This window comes from Artemia sp. Qi Xiang Cuo, chromosome 13, assembly GCF_049724085.1.
Source record: "Artemia sp. Qi Xiang Cuo chromosome 13, ASM4972408v1, whole genome shotgun sequence".
Classification (NCBI taxonomy): domain Eukaryota; kingdom Metazoa; phylum Arthropoda; class Branchiopoda; order Anostraca; family Artemiidae; genus Artemia; species Artemia sp. Qi Xiang Cuo.
The window spans coordinates 61936861-61954365 of record NC_142806.1 but is presented as its reverse complement, the minus strand read 5'-3'; the positions used below and the strand labels follow the sequence as shown (position 1 = coordinate 61954365).

Sequence of the window (17505 nt, the reverse complement as noted above, 5' to 3'; positions counted from 1 at the left end):
AGAGGAGATTTTCTAAATTCGAGCTTATTAAAAGTTGTTTCAGATCTACTATGAGCCAAGCTCGACTATCGAGCTTAGCCATGCTATCCATTTAAAAAAATGTAGCAAAAATAGATTGTGATGAGGCTATTTCTAAGTTTGCAGAAAACAAAGTTAGAAAGAAGAGGTTATGAATGAAAACATGGGTTTTAAATACAGCACATTTTGTTAAATTCGTGCAGATAAAAAATATATATATATTTCATATAATCACCTGGGTGTTTGAAGTCAGAGTACCAAAAAAAAAAAAAAAAAAAAAAAAAAAAAAAAAAAAAATATGGATGGATAGGCCTATAGTAAAATGTGAAATCTAGAGCTGTTCTTGTATTTCCTCTTAAAACGTTTATAATAAAAGCCTCTGCCCATTTTAGCCTTACTTAATGTAAGGCTACGAATTAAAATAGTGTTGTTTGATATTGTAACAATAATGTTAATATGTATAAAAATGTTGTATTTTCTTTAAATTTATGCAAGTTATTTACATTAACTTTTTCGCCCCGGAACCCGTCAAATGACGGGTGGCTAATTTTTGCTCACTAGTGTGATACTAGTATCACTAGTGATACTAACTAGTGTGAAAATTAGTAACTAGAAACCATTTTGTTTGTATTCTGGAGACATCTACAAATCTATTGACGTATCACACGTGTTATTCGGAACATTGCAGTGGAAGAAAATTTAATTAGAAAAAAAGTGGGAAAAAGTCTGTTAGAGGTGGGTAATTTCTAGTTAGAAATTCAAGTTTGCATATCATTTACTTGTCTACTTTTGTAATATCCTTTAAAACTATTTAGCCGAAACTAATCAATGAGAGTTCTATTTAGTGACTAGCGCCATCTAGTGGGCTGTCAGAATTTTCACAATTCAGTCTACGTCAAATGACAAGACTGGGACTCTCAGACTGAGGGGCTTACTCCTGTCGAATACTTCTACAAATACATTCCGCTGGAATTTTTTGAGACTATGGCTGAAAAGACGGACTTGTACCATAGGAAGGAACATGGTAAAACTATAGCAGTCAGAGGCAAAAGTCTGGCCCAAGAGATACGCCAAATGGTTGGGATCTCAATCCTTATGGGATCCCTGAATGTTTCGCAGATATGACTTTACTGGAACAAGATTTACTTTCTTCCCATAATCGCTAGAACACTTCCAACAGATCGATACCATGAATTATGGAATCATCTCCACTTTGCGTCCGAAGAGGACAGGAACGAAATGATGCGTTAAAGAAAGTCAGGCCTGTGTTATTCCTTTTTAGAGCGTGGTGTTTGGACCTTGAAAGGGAGGAAAACCTATGTGTAGACGAGCAGATGACCCCCCTTCAAAGGCCGGACGAGGATGAAGCAATACATAAAGTCAAAGCCAAGACCGTGGGGGCTGAAAAACTTACTTCTCTGGGGTTCTTCCGGTATCATTTATGACTGAAGTTTATCAGGGAAAGAGTACCCCTATTGGGGAGGAGTACAGAGAAACAGCTGGAAGTTTGGGAGGAGCCATTGTTCTTCGTCTGATGGAGAAAACTGACAAGCACGTCTACCACAAAGTGTATTTCGACAACTACTTTACAACGTTACCACTGCTTAAAAAGTTGACAGCAGATGGCTTCTTGGCAGCAGGAACTATCAGAAAGGACAGGATAGCCAAAGCAAAGCTTGCAGATGAGAAGGAGTCTTAGGAAGAAAGGACGATGGTCTTGGGATGAAGTTAGCGACATTGAAAAGGGACTTGTCCTTGTGCGTTGGTTTGACAACAGCGCAGTAAACATGGCATTGCAATTATTGCGGTGCAGGTGCAGGTGGAGTAGTGAAAAGATGAAGTAACGAGAAGAAGAAGGTTGATGTGAAAAGACCTGACGTTATTGGTCATTATAACCGCAACATTGGAGGAGTAGACAAGCTGGATAATCTCGTTGCCTTGTATCTAATTGAAACAAAGACGAAAAAGTGGACCAGTGTCAATTTTTGAGTTCCGGAACGAAATTTCAGAAGCACTGCTGAAGTGTGAATATGAGGAGCATATCTCTAAACGAAGAGCTGGTCGTCCTCACCAGCAACAAGATGCCGAGAATTCTCCGGCTCCTTCGCCGTCCCAACCTGCTGCGCAATCAACTTAAACGATCAAAAGCGTCCGGTATGACGGAGTAAATCACTTCCCTGTGCATTTAGAAGGTCGGGAAGCCCAGTGCTGCTATGAAAAGTGCCCAAAAGGAAAAAAGAGGGTTTTATAGATTCGTTGTGAGAAATTTGACGTTGTGCTGTGTCTGAACAAAGACAGGAGTTGCTTCAAGATGTACCATGTTCACTGAGTTTGAAACTCGACTTTGGCATATGTTTTGTGCCTTTTTTATATTTTTTTGTACAAACGAAGTTGTCTTGCTGGTTTAGCCTTCTAGTCCCATTACTGTCATTTGACAGGGATCGAGATTTCTAAGAATATGTGCCCCGACGGTTTTCTAACACAGTCATAAGTTTTCTAAGGTCAAAATGAGCCCTATACTAGAAAATCAGAATTTTCCTGTGCAGGAAAAATATTCAGGGCTGAAAGGGTAAAAATGTTTACATACCAATGTTATACAGCGCGCACTTTACTTTTCCTTTCACTCACTTAATTCAAACACCTCAATTAGCCTTTTTTAACTTGTATGTTTCCACCACAAACAAATATGAATCAACAGTGTTTAAATGTTTGTTGGGGAGAGAACTAAATATAATGTAAGCAACATTCAATAAAATTTTTTATGATTAGCAAAAACAACAGTTGTCATCAATCTGGGATATTAGGCATAAGTAGAACTTATGGGTCATTTTTTTGACATTTAATTGAAAGATGATAAATGATTGAGTAATGTATGCCTGAGCTCTGGAAGTTGAACAAACGCCTTTTGTTATTTATGCTTTCGGTGCCCTAAATTTCATATGGATCTCTGATTTGAGGCATGAGACTTGAAAAGTATCACTGTATAAACTTTGTTATGACAGCTATAATTTCTCTTCAGATTCTGTTTGTTTGTCCGAGTAGTATCTCTTGTAGTTAATAGTGGTAGGTGAAAGAAAAATGTAGTGTAAGCGAGATATTAAACAGGAAGTTTTTGATTTTAAAGTTTAAGTTGACAGCCATATAGCCTTTAAATATAATTGAAAGATAATAAATGATGAAGTAATTTGCGCCTGAGTTCTGGAAGTTGAACTAATGCCTATTGTTCTTTATGCTTTCAGTGCCATTGATTTCATATTCATCTCTGATTTATGTTACGAGGGTAGAAAATACTGCTGTATAAACCTCGTTAAGTCGACAATTTTTTCTCTTTAGTCGTTCTCTGTATACCCAAATTTTATCCCGTTTGTGTGGGATTATTTGAGCAATGGGTGCGCCAGCGATGTTGCGCCAGCGCCAGCGGTTATATACTCTTTGTGTTGCGCATTTGGAAATGTGCTGCCGTGAAGTTGCTGCGAAATGTCAAAATCAGAGGAGAAAAGGCGTTTTGTGTCTCAAAGTAAGTGGTTTTTTTTCATGTTTTTGATTTGTTTTGTTGAATATTATAACTAAATACTCAACAATGAGTTGTTCCGCTAAAATTCAACGTCCTGGATAGGAGCTAAGCCTGCCCGCTGCTTATATTTGGAAGTCCAGTGAACGCTTAACGTGTATTCGATTTATAACTCGTCCAAAATTTATGAAATTTGGTGCTTTAGTGATATTATTTTTAATATTCTTTTATTTCATTTATATAATTCTTTTATATTATACTGATGTTATCTTATATCTGAGTGATTTAGCTTTATAATGATTTCGGGTTGAACTTTTTATGAAAATTTCTAAATGCCATCCAACTATTTTAATTTTGAATTATGTGATATAACTCTCAGTCATTGTGAACCAGCCAACTTTTTTTTCGTTACTCCTTATGTAACTTCTAGTGTAGAGTTTGGTTTAAGAGTATATCTTATTGGCATCTAACTGGATCTGCTGCAAATGAGTTCACAGAGTCCATAAGTAAAAATGACAGCATTTTTTGACACATTTTTTTATGGACTCTGTGAACTGAGGATTGGCTTTCAAAACTTCACTCAACGGTCTAATTTTGGCGAATCCGACGGAAACAACCATTTTTTAATAAAATAAAAAATCATCAGAGTTCTATTATTTAAATTGACATCAGAAATTTGTTTAAATGAATTGCTGTTCTGTTTTAAGGGCCAGGGAAACAGTTCGGTAGGGAGGAGTAGGGGGGGGGTCAAACCCCTAACCACCCCCCTTCGCACTACATGGATACTGCCTTGTCATGGAGAACGTGTTAAATACCTCTTATTATGAACTTGCTCAAACTGGCTTCTGAAAAAATATTTTATGTTCAAAAGAAAATTCTCATTACAAACCAATCTTTAGTTCACAGAGTCCATAAGAAAATGGTTGTTTCCGTCGGATTTGCCCAAATTAAATCGTTGAGTGTAGTTTTGAAAGCCAGTCCCCAGTTAAAGAAATGACCATAAATAAAAAGACTGTTGACTGTAGTTTTGAAAGCCAATCCTTAGTTCACAAGAGTCCATAAAAAAAATGGTTGTTTTCGTCTAATTCGCCGAAATTAGACCGTTGAGTGAAGTTTTGAAAGCCAGTCCTCAGTTCACAGAGTCCATGAAAAAATGGTTGTTTCCGTCGAATTCGCCAAAATTAGACCGCTGAGTGTAGTTTTGAAAGCCAATCCTCAGTTCACAGAATTCAAAATTAAAATCTTGGTTGTTTCCGTTGGAATCGCCAAAATTAGACCACTAAGTGTAGTCTTGAAAGCCAATCCTCAGTTCACAGAATTCAAAATTAAAAACTTGGTTGTTTCCGTCGGATTCATCATTCAGCGAGTTGTGAATTTCCGAAAGTACTTATGAACTTAATGCTTCGTTGGTTTGATATTTTAAGATAAACGATTAAGTATAGTTGATCAGCAGCTGGAAGGTTTTAGAATTCAGTATTTAAATTAATCCGGTTTGCAGCGGTAGCTAGCAACCTAGTAAGAGAAGATCACGTCCAATACTGAGATATATAATAACCTATGACTCCTAAAAATAGAGTCAGATCAAAACAAGAAGCTCACTATTAGAAGTGCCTTGGCCAAAACCCCTAAATAAATAACGATTTTATTCTCAAACGCCATAAAACGGTCATGCCGATAAGCGGCAGTTCTTGTCATAATAAGGTACTAAACATATGAAAATCATAGCCATAGCCATCGTCATGGAAAATTATACATTGATTTTAAATATCACAAATCCAACCTAAACAGTGTTAAACAGAGTCAAACGAATAAAAGAATAATGAACTGAAGAAAATAAATATACACAATTATTGACGAGTGGGTTCAGAATTAAAAACTTGAAGAACGAGTGAACAAAACTACTTGCGTACCGCATATGCAGTGCTGGTATCGGCTGAATTTTTGGTACCGGTTGGGCTACATGTCGCGGGAGCCTTTGGCGCAAAGGGAGATGCTCAAGGGGGGGGGATTTCACGAAGCCACGAATTTCCGAAAATACCGACACCAAACTTAAAACATAATTCATCACGGCGTGTCGAAAGAGTTTTAAATGAAAATTGTTTTAAAAGGGAGCGATAAGGGACTTTGGGAGATTTGACACTACCAGAAGAGCTCGGTACTGGATCCTTTTCAGGCGGTCCTTCTGGTCCGAAGTCAGGCCGTAATGCCAAACGGGACAAGCATATTGTACCAGCGTCTAACAAATGTACGAAAAATACGCAAGATAATTTGTTTTCATGAAATGGCACGTATAATCAATTCACGATTATATCCTAATCTCTTCTCTATCTATTTATCATCATCAATAACTATAAAATTGTTTATTATTTAATATTACACAATGCTGTTTTAATATTACACAATACTATATATGAAAAAAGTTTGTTTTCCTTTTTAACCGTTTTCTAAGGATTTTAACACCACCTCCTCAAAAAATCGAATGGAGATGCATCAAAAATTGGAAAATTAAAGCTGGCGTCAGAAAAACACCAATATTAGCTCCTTTTCGGCTCTAACATGTAAATACAGATTTTCAGAAAAGGTGCCACTTTTTGTCAGCTTGATTTGCTATAGTTTGTATTACAGTTCACAGCCAATCATGTTTATAGTCAAGTCGAGCTTACAGTTTTTCAGTCAATGTTATGGTTTATAGTAACTTTTACACTCAAACACACAGTTTCATACAAGAAAATTAGGCTTCCTCAGAACACCCTTTAGCAGCTGCAAAACATTTTGACAAATTAAGCTTCAGTTCTCTAAAATAATTAAATGTCTTATGTCTTCCTATCTCGCTCCGTCTACCCTCCTCTCTTCCTCCCTCCCTCTCTCCCGCCACTCTATATCCCTCTCGTATGGTTGTTCGCCTTTTAATGATGATCACTATATAGGAAGTGCCGACTGATCGATAACTGAAGCTATTTCTGGTGCTGAATCTTATGAATTCGTCATGAAAATGATGTAATTGAGAGTTAAATTTATTCTTAAATGTTTATTGCAGGTTAAAGGCGTAATCATCAAAGATAGAAACCCAGTGGAAAGAAACACAAAAAAGTAAATTGGTAAGTAAGTTGTTATGGTTTACAAACCGTGTGTTAAGTTACTTTAAAAGATTTTATAACTGTTTTTTTTATAAATAGTACTTTATATAGATAAATTCTTATAAATAATATAATGAGGGTTTAAAGAAAAATATAAAGAGGATAAATTTACTTAATAAGGTTTACCTTATAAATTATGCTATATAAGGTATGCCTTTAGTTTATAAAGTCAATACTTTTATTAAAAAAAAATTAACGAGAAAATCGTAATACACCGATTATCAGATCTATGTTTCAGCAAAATAAGTAAGAAATAAGTTGGTGTTAAATAGCATGTTGCAAGAATCCTCAGTTGAAGTTCGCCGTAAAAACCAGTTTCTTCTCAATTATATAAATAGGTTTGTCACATGCATCGAAGCTACAATATTGATTCACAGTAAGGTTAAAAAAACGGGCTAGAATCTCCCAAAACTTCCGAGAAGGTTATAAATAAACTCTAGCATATGTAGCGGATACCTACGCTTAGAATTGGGTCTTGAAAGATTTGAGTAGAATTGTTATACATAGAATTTGGCTTTTAACCTTTAGCTCCATGATTAGAGTAAGTTCGAAGCGATCGTTTTCTTTTGTCTTGGTGCTTTTATTTTGATCCAATATCCGATACCTTAGGATCTGAGATGCTGATGCTGTTAATTTAACGCAAGAATATATCTTCAAACCCAAATAAATTAAAAAAGAAAATGTCCAAAGGGGGTGGACCTTGGGTCTCAAGACACTGAATGCATCGGTGTTTTTGTTTAGGACATAACCTCTTCGCCTCAGAAAAACGCCTCAAGTTATGCGAAGCTTCATTTCCATTACCACTAATATCAAACCTTTGAGTCGCATAACTACGTTTGTAAATTCTAATTAGCTGTACACATAATTTAGTGCTACAGTTGGTACAATTAATTACAATTGAATCATTATTGTTTGTATGTTAAGCCTTATACATAAAAAAGGAAAAATAGTGCCGAGTTTGCGAGTCTAAAACTACTACATTGTCGAATAAAAATGTTGTTTATGAGGTTTTCATTCTATTACCACAGCCTAGTAAGTTAATTGACTAAAGGGTAAACTGTAATTAGCCCTCTGTCGTAATGTTACGTCATAGTCGGCATAAATTTATGTATATTAGGCCCCACGGACATACGACTGTAAGTTTTAAACTAATCAGGGACAAAGTGTTTTGATCTTCTCCTTGCCTAATTTATGGTTTGGTTGCACTTCGAATTCTTGCCAATTGTTTATTAGAATATGCTAGTATTGAGATTATTCTGGATTCGTTAATTTCAATTTAAATAAACTTAAACTTTACAGTTCACTTGTTTGTTATTTAATTGAAGGATGATAAATGATGAAGTAATTTGCGCCTGAGTTCTGGAAGTTGAACAAATGCCTATTGTTCTTTATATTTTCAGTGCCATTGATTTCACATTCATACTCTGATGATTATTACGAGTCTAGAAAAAATACTGTTGCATTAACCTTCTTAGGTAATTTTTTTTTTGTCTTTCAGATGTTGCCTACGTATTCAAATGTTATCTCGTATGGATTGAAACACTGGAACAATATGCCTGCTTGCAATGTTTAATTTTCAAATAAGTGCCCTCTGCAGCTGTGAGACATGATTTGAATAATGACATCGCCTACGATATTTAGCTGAGCATTCTGTTTCGTTGCCGCGAATTTTTACAAGCAGAAAATAAGCGTTTTTGAATCTCAAAGTAAGTTTTTATATTTATAGTATATTTTTATTTTTTATGCACTAAATATTTTTATTTTATGTTATGTATTATATTTATATTTTATTGTTGGAAGATTAGAATTAGATGGTTGGTTTTAGGATTTTGCAAAAAGTTATTACGAATTTGAGGTGGTCATACATGGTATTCTAGTGCAAACATAACCTTACTACCAAAAATAATTTTTAATTTTCAGAGTCCAAAAACGAAACCTGTTAATTTCAATCACCTTCATTCAATGAATCTCAAATGCCTAAAACATTATTCATGGAACTATAAGGGTCAGTTGTTTGACATTTTAAAGATAAAAGATAAGTAATTTGCGTCAGAATCTAGCAAAGGTAATTTTCATTTTTCAGAGTCCAAAAACAAAATCGGTACTTTTCATCATCTCCACTCAATGAATCTCAAATGCCTAAAACATTATTTGTTTAACTTTATTTGTTGGTTGTTAGACATTTTAAAGATAAATGATGATGTAATTTGCGCCTGAGTTCTGGAAGCTGAACAAATGCCTATTGTTCTTTATGCTTTCAGTGCCATTGATTTCATATTCATCTCTGATTTGTATTATGCGGTCATCAAATACTGGTGCATAGATCCCGTTAGATTAAACGTTTTTTCTCTTTTAGATGGCGCCCATGCGTCCAAAAACACCTCATCGACAGTGGCTCATCTGAATAATGAATCCACTGGTGATTTTTAGCCTACTGTTGGTTGTTTTCTGCAGCCGTGGCAGATTACTTGCTGAACAATGGATCCGGCCAACGAAATTTAGCCTACAGGAAGTGGTGTCGTGAACCCTTTAAATTTTAGAAGTAGACAGGGAAACTCATTGTTTGTTTTTATAGTTGGTCTATATGAGTTGTTGATTTTTATCTATAGTATTTGAAAAAAACTACGTTTTCTAAAGAGTTAAAGAGGCTGAGTTACAAGGTCGAACCTTAAAACGTACAGGGATTAGGAGGCACAGTTGGGGGGCTGCCGCCCCCCAAACCCCCCGCTTTCGCAGCCTTTAAATAAAAAAAAAGTTTTTTAAACTGAAAGTAAGGAGCAACATTAAAACTTAAAACGAACAGAAATTATTCCGTATATGAAAGGGGCTGTGCCCTCCTCAACGCCTCGCTCTTTACGCTAAAGTTTTTATTGTTTAAAAAAAGAGTTGTGAGAAAGTCAAACTTTAGCGTAAAGAGCGAGGCGTTGAGGAGGCTTTTAATTCCTGAATACTCAAATCACGTCGTACAGGGTGCCTCCTAATCCCTGTACGTTTTAAGCGTTGACCTTGTATCTCAGCCTCTTTAACTCTTTAGAAAACGTAGTTTTTTTCAAATAATTTATGCATGAAGAGAAGACTTCCAAAATATGGTGCACAATCAGTTTCAAGTGCAACCCGCAAGATGTCCCTTATCTGGGTGTGTCTTACCAATCTGTAAAACTAGGAAAGGAATGTGGAAACAGTGATGTTAGCCGGCTTGCATTTACGATTATATTTAGCGCAATTGCAACCCGTTGCCACTTCTCCGCCAGGTGGAGGCGCCACTTTTTGTACTCTGTTGTGTGTTTGGACCGTTTTTTGGCTTACTGCTCTTTCTGGGTTGAGACTGTTTTTTCAATATGGAAGATATGACTGACGACAGACAACAGAATACAGGGAAGAAATGGTAGTCTCCCTGCCTAACTGCGGCAGATCATTGACAATTGTTTTTGTTGTCTTTAGAAAAACAAATATGGGCAATTGTTTTCAGAAAAACAGATTGTTTTACAAGTTTGTTGCTTTTGGAGACCATTAGAGCCTGAAACGAGACTAAAAGTGTTGTTAATTACTGAACTATAATTTTTGGAGTACCATGAATGTCATACCTGAAAAGTCTATTTCTGAAGCATTTTTGATGACTCGAACTTCAGAGTCGTTGGATTTACACCAAGCGCCATCCAGTGTTATGCGGGACACAAAGTAGTGGGCGTGATTTACAAAGCAGGAGCCCGTATTAATAGTAACGGCGATTGCACGATAATGTATTGACGACATTGTACCGAGGTTGTAGATGTTGCCATGCGTGAGTTCCACGTCTTCTGTTCGATGCAGAATAATTTTTTCCGGATCAAAGTCAACACCGCGGCGCATGATCTTGTGTCTGAGTATTCGCCTGTCCAAATTTAGAGCTGAAAATTCGGGAGTTTCAGTGAAATATTTTCTCAGTTTGGTGACGTGATCGTTGGGACATGTTTTACCAGGCTATTCCGGGATTAGAACCGAATTGAAAGATATATCGCTGTTGTCGATAACTTCGTTGATTGCGGGCTCGTTTGATTGAGTACACCTGGGATTGGGAAGGGACAGTCGGGAGTGCCTTCGAGATGTACTTAGGTTCTAGACCAGTGACATGTGCTACATACATTGAATCGATGGATTTTGTATTGGTAGAGAGATCGTAAGGCACTCACGTCATTGGCTCGATTTTCTGCGTCAAGCTGTTGGAATAGGTGAAACCAAAATTCGCACAATGATTGCTGATCTCTGCTTTGGTACTTGTACTGCGGCGGTAGGAGTCTACAAATAGCGTCCATTGTTTTCGTATGTTTTCAGTGAACTGGTTGCCAAGCGCTTCAGTTCTTCTGCAAGGGGATCATGGATTAAAGAGAGTACGTCAAAAAGATTGCGTTGCATGGGAAAAAGGCACTGCATTGCTGCATTTGCATAAAACGCTGAGCCGTCTGTGTTTCTGAGGCCTTGTCGACCTGGGCCTATGCCACTGCGATATTCTTGATTGACAGCTGTTTCAATACCCGTTTTTTGGGGGGGTATCAAGCTTTTGACTTTTTCAGTGTTTAGTCTCTTGGTGTTGGCTTTTTTCTTACTGTCAGCGTTTGTGGGTTCCGCTTTCACACCAGAAGCTGAGCGAGACCTTCGATTATGTTTGAATTCGGATGATTTGGAATTTTTAGGCGGTTTATCTGTGCCAATAGTTGTGGTTGTATCCCCTTTTAATTGTTACTTTTTTGCCTCGGGAACTTTGGAAACTTTGAAGGGTTTAACGATTGTGACTTGAGAAAGATGGTAATGGTATTTTTGTCGAAGCCTATTGTACTCGACTAGAGCTTCTGTGTCTGCACAAATTTTGGTTTTGTCAAGATCGATCAGGTGAAGACCTTCGCTCCCTAACCGCGGCAGATCATGGACGATTGTTTTTGTTGTCCTTAGAAAAACAAATGTGGGCAATTGTTTTCAGAAAAACAGATTGTTTTACAAGTTTGTTGCTTTTGAAGACCATTAGAGCCTGAAACGAGACTAAAAGTGTCGTTAATTACTGAACTATAATTTTTGGAGCACCATGAATGTCATACCTGAAAAGTCTATTTCTGAAGCATTTTTGATGACTCGAACTTCAGAGTCGTTTCATTTACACCATTCGCCATCCAGTGTTATGCGGTAAACATAGTAGTGGCCTTGGTTTCCAAAGCTGGAGCCGGAATGAATAGCAATGGCAATTGCACGATAATGTAATGACGACATTGTACTGAGGTTGTAGATGTTACCATGCGTGAGGCCCACGTCTTCTGTTCAATACAGAATAAGTTTTTCCAGATCAAAGTCAACAACGCGGCGCGTGATCTTGTGTCTGAGTGTTCGCCTGTCCAAATTTAGAGCTAAAAATTCGGGAGTTTCAGTGAAAAATGTTCTCAGTTTGGTGACGTGATCGTTGGGACATGTTTCACCAGGCTGTTTCGGGATTAGCACCGAATTGAAAGATATATCGCTGTTGTCGATAACTTCGTTGATTGCGGGCTCGTTTGGATTGAGTACACCTGGGATTGGGAAGGGACAGTTGGGAGTGCCTTCGAGATGTACTGAGGTTCTAGACCAGTGACATGTGCTACATACACTGAATCGATGGATTTTGTATTGGTAGAGAGATCGCAAGGCACTCACGTCATTGGCTCGATTTTCTGCGTCGAGCTGTTGGAATAGGTGAAACCAAAATTCGCACAATGATTGCTGATCTCTGCTTTGGTAGTTGTACTGCGGCGGTAGGAGTTTACGAACAGCGTCCATTGTTTCGTACGTTTTCAGTGAACTGGCTGCCAAGCGTTTAAGTTCTTCTGCAAGGGGACCATGCATTAAAGAGAGTACGTCAAAAAGATTGCGTTGCATGGCAAAAAGGCACTGCATTGCTGCATTTGCATAAAACGCTGAGCCGTCTGTGTTTCTGAGGCCTTGTCGACCTGGGCCTATGCCACTGCGATATTCTTGATTGACAGCTGTTTCAATACCCGTTTTTTGGGGGGGTATCAAGCTTTTGACTTTTTCACTATTTAGTCTCTTGGTGTTGGTTTTTTTCTTACTGTCAGCGTTTGTGGGTTCCGCTTTCACACCAGAAGCTGAGCCAGACCTTCGATTATGTTTGAGTGCAGATGATTTGGACTTTTTAGGCGGTTTATCTGTGCCAATAGTTGTGGTCGTATCCCCTTTTAATAGATGCTTTTTCGCCTCGGGAACTTTGGAAACTTTGAAGGGCTTAACGATTGTGAATTGAGGAAGATAGGGACGGTATTTTTGTCGAAGTCTATTGTACTCGACTAAAGCTTCTGTGTCTGCACAAATTTTGGTTTTGTCAAGATCGATCAGGTGAAGACCTTCGCTCCCTAACCGCGGCAGATCATGGACGATTGTTTTTGTTGTCCTTAGAAAAACAAATGTGGGCAATTGTTTTCAGAAAAACAGATTGTTTTACAAGTTTGTTGCTTTTGGAGACCATTAGAGCCTGAAACGAGACTAAAAGTGTTGTTAATTACTGAACTATAATTTTTGGAGCACCATGAATGTCATACCTGAAAAGTCTATTTCTGAAGCATTTTTGATGACTCGAACTTCAGAGTCGTTTCAATTAAACCAAGCGCCTTACACGGATATGCGGTAAACAAAGCAGTGGGCTTGGTTTCCAAAGCAGGAGCCGCCATGAATAGCAACGGTAATTGTACGATAATGTATTGACGACATTGTATCGAGGTTGTAGATGTTGCCATGCGTGAGGCCCACGTCTTCTGTTCGATGCAGAATAAGTTTTTCCAGATCAAAGTCAACAGCGCGGCACGTGATCTTGTGTCTGAGTTTTTGCCTGTTCAAATTTAGATCTAAAAATTTAGGAGTTTGAGTGAAAAATGTTCTCAGTTTGGTGACGTGATCGTTGGGACATGTTTCACCAGGCTGTTCCGGGATTAGAACCGAATGGAAAGATATATCGCTGTTGTCGATAACTTCGTTGATTGCGAGCTCGTTTGGATTGAGTACACCTGGGATTGGGAAGGGGCAGTCGGGAGTGCCTTCAAGATGTACTGAGGTTCTTGACCAGTGACATGTGCTACATACACTGAATCGATGGATTATGTATTGGTAGAGAGATCGCAAGGCACTCACGTCATTGGATCGATTTTCTGCGTCGAGCTGTTGGAATAGGTGAAACCAAAAGTCGCACAATGATTGTTGATCTCTGCTTTGGTAGTTGTACGGCCATTGTTTCGTACGTTTTCAGTGAACTGGTTGCCAAGCGTTTCAGTTCTTCTGCAAGGGGTCCATGCATTAAAGAGAGTACGTCAAAAAGATTGCGTTGCATGGCAAAAAGTCACTGCATTGCTGCATTTGTATAACACACTGAGCCGTCTGCGTTTATGAGGCCTTGTCGACCTGGGCCTATGCCACTGCGATATTCTTGATTGACAGCTGTTTCACTGCGCGTTTTTTTGGGGGGTATCAAGCTTTTGACTTTTTCAGTGTTTAGTCTCTTGGTGTTGGCTTTTTTCTTACTGTCAGCGTTTGTGGGTTCCGCTTTCACACCAGAAGCTGAGCGAGACCTTCGATTATCTTTGAGTGCAGATGATTTGGACTTTTTAGGCGGTTTATCTGTGCCAATAGTTGTGGTTGTATCCCGTTTTAATGGTTGCTTTTTCGCCTCGGGAACTTTGGTAACTTTGAAGGACTTAACGATTGTGAATTGAGGAAGATGGGGACGGTATTTTTGTCGAAGTCTATTGTACTCGACTAGAGCTTCTGTGTCTGCACAAATTTTGGTTTTGTCAAGATTGATCAGGTGAAGACCTTTGCTCATTGTGACTCGCAAGAGAGCTACATAGATCATGCCTGGCCCAAAACAGCGATTGCCTGCGTCAACTAGTGCAGTCTGGAGACTAAGCCCTTGGGATTTGTGGATGGTGATGGCGTAGGCCAGAGTGAGAGGAGATTGTTGACTAGTGTAGTACACTTCTTCCAGTGCTTTAAATCTAACTATTTTGTGATCAATCTCTACGATTCTGTCTTGACCATCAAATTGCGCTTGAACGCAGACAGCAATATTGGCTGCTGACATCTTGAAACCTTTGACATACCCCATGGAGCCATTGACAAGACCTTGTTTTACGTTTACATTTCTTTGTAGTATGACGCAGGCGCCAATAGCCAGTCTGAGGTGAGCAATAGAGCCAGCCGTACGTTTGCTGTCGTTTTCAAAGTTCTTTACGGTTTCAGCTGCCGCTGATTAAATGCGCTTGTCACGGAGGACGGTAGATAGTCGATCGATGGCAGTAAAGGTAGCAATATTGTCGGAAGTTTGGGTAAGAAGAGTTTCATTCACTAATCTACAGTCTACGTTGCGGGGCATTAAAATGACTGGAGTTTTTCCCAATGCTGATAGTTCTATGTACTTGTCGGCAATCTCCTCGTTTGTTGCTCTTCGATTCGATGCGATTTTGCGCTGCTGTAACTGTAAATAATTGTCATCTGTGCAAATTCCTATGCGACTGTTGGCCAGAAGATCGGCATAGTGTGTGTCCGTTTTTTGACGCATGTTAATTGTTAGCTCATCGTAATCAAAGTGGCCCCACAGATCAAATGTTCCCATTGAGCCAATACGGTTCTTTATTTCCATTCGGGTTAGCTGCTTAAACGGTGGATTAGCAGAGACTGGTCTAAGCTGTAAAAAGTCTCCTAAGACTAGCATTTTTGCGTTTCCCATTACAGAATTGATGCTCATGATCTCCGTAAGTCTGAGATGAATGTACATGAAGGTAAGGGCGGAAACCATACTTATTTCATCGATGATGAAGAGACGCGTTCTTTGTAGAGTTGCCCTGAGGGTAAGCAGCTGCTCTGTGTGGAGTTCTGAGTACTTGGCGGTCCCTGCTTGATCAACCGGCAAACTAAAGCACCTGTGTATAGTTTCTCCTTTGATGCTATGGGCTGCAAGTCCTGTGGGTGCCATCACAATGACAGGGCATGCATCCTTGCTGAAATAGCGGCAGATAATATTGCGAATTACTTTGATTACAACTGATTTGCCTGTTCCGCCGAACCCGGACACAAGCATACGGAGTGGTGGCGTGTTAGAGTTGGATTTTACTGTACTCGTGACTTTGTCAACAACACGTTTCTGGTCGATATTCAGAGACGTATAGTCCTTTGCTACGTGTTGTTCCGTGATTGCATCGAGCAGCTTTCTATTTGCATTTATAAGGTCTTCCATTGCGTCTGATGCTCTATCTATGGCGGCGCCTTGCATTGCATTCTTTGGGTCATCCATATTCTGTTCTCGTGCTTTTTCTACCTCTTTCTCTTGGAGTTCTTTAGCTCGTTCTCGTACTTTTCTTTCAAACTCTTCTTCTTCCTTTGCTTTCGCTACTGAACGTTCGTGATACGCGACCATGGTGGAATATTTTTCGCTCTCGATGCAATATGTTTCATAGTGTGATTTACCGTTCAAACAAATGTCCGCCTCTTCGCGCCAGGGTTTGAAAAGTTTCAGAAGCATGCCATAGTATTCTTCACGTTTTTCGTCTGATTCAACTGGATTTACACGTTTGTGCTGGATGACGTAGGGCTTTTCCTTGCGTTTACGCAAAAAAATGACCCATCTCTTAGCATAAGCTTGTCGTCTGTGCCTTTTCGCTCGCGTTCATACCAGGCTAGCAGGTCGAATAAACTTGTGTCTTCCATGTTGTCAGGTCTGTTGGGATAGACATCTGCCACCCAATGCGCCACATATAAGTCTTCACTGTTTGGATTGTTTTTGGCGAGTTCTTCTAGCTCTTGGTATTTTTTTAAAGTTCTCTTTAGCTCACTGTGTCGTGAGAGGTCAACGAAACGAAACTGTCGTGATATGCTGTAGAGTTTTGTGCCTAGGAGTCGATCTGCTGCCTCTACGGCGCCAACTTGTCGATTTTTGACCGTTTTGAGAAGAAATGACATTGCCTTTTGGCCAAGACTTGCGAATGCATTGTTCACTTCTTCCCACATTGCGTCAACTTCTGCAGACTCTGCTTTTGTCATATAGTCAGTGACATAGTACGGCAATTTAGAGCCCAGGTGGCCAATGTACTGGACGTCAACGTTAGAGAGATTTGTCAAGAGAAGTGCAGGGTGATAGTCATTAATGTATCGTTCGTGTTCTTCGCGTTTCAGATCATAGATTCGTCGGCGTGGTTTTTTTTTGTCGCGTCCTGTTGCAAGACAGTCGAGGATGTCGTGGAGAATAGGGCGATCGTGTTTCGGTCTTGGAAAACCAAATCGACAGTAGGTTACCCAATTCTGGCCTTTCTTGTACTTTCGGCGGCAGTAGGTGTTGCACCGATGTTTCTGATGATCGTTCACGAGCTTGTGTAGCACGGGACTCTTTAGCTTATCTGGCATCTCACACGTGGCAATCGTGTTGATATACTCTACGACTTTTTCAGGAGGATCTTTGCCGATAATTGGTGCTCCTTCGATCCACAAAAGGCAGTGTACATGTGGTGCTCCGCGGGTCTGATATTCTATGCGCCAAAAGTGGTTCGCAAGTTTTCCAAAAATTGGTTTTTCTTTGGCGTTGATGAGTTCGTTGAATATTGCATGCCATTTTTTATGAAAATGATTCGAGACACTTACGGGATCCATTGCTGTGAGCTCGGCAGGTGTAATTTTTTCAACACCAGGTACATGTCTATTTATTGTTCTCAGATAGTCTATGAATTCAGTTGAGTACCACTCAGCGCAAGAGAGCGTTACAAAAAGAGCTGGAGGACCGTCTTGTTGGATCATGGATTTTACTTTTGACGATAGGGCTTGGAAGTATTGACGCGAGCCCCTTAG

At 39.1% G+C, this 17505-nt stretch overlaps 1 long non-coding RNA gene and 1 other non-coding gene across 3 annotated transcripts in view; both read left to right on the top strand.

Moving 5' to 3' along the window:
• The window catches only part of LOC148945517 (uncharacterized), a 33624-nt gene extending 24332 nt beyond the window's left edge, over positions 1-9292 (top strand). For both annotated transcript variants that reach the window (XR_016142695.1, XR_016142696.1), the window contains 4 exons: positions 3352-3535; positions 6567-6627; positions 8165-8372; positions 9023-9292. This is a non-coding gene — a long non-coding RNA (uncharacterized LOC148945517). The remainder of the gene's footprint in view (positions 1-3351; positions 3536-6566; positions 6628-8164; positions 8373-9022) is intronic.
• Positions 6435-6501, top strand: LOC148945518 (small nucleolar RNA SNORD49). Its single transcript, XR_016142792.1, has one exon. It is a non-coding gene; the product is annotated as a small nucleolar RNA SNORD49 (small nucleolar RNA).
• Positions 9293-17505: the final 8213 nt, after the last annotated feature.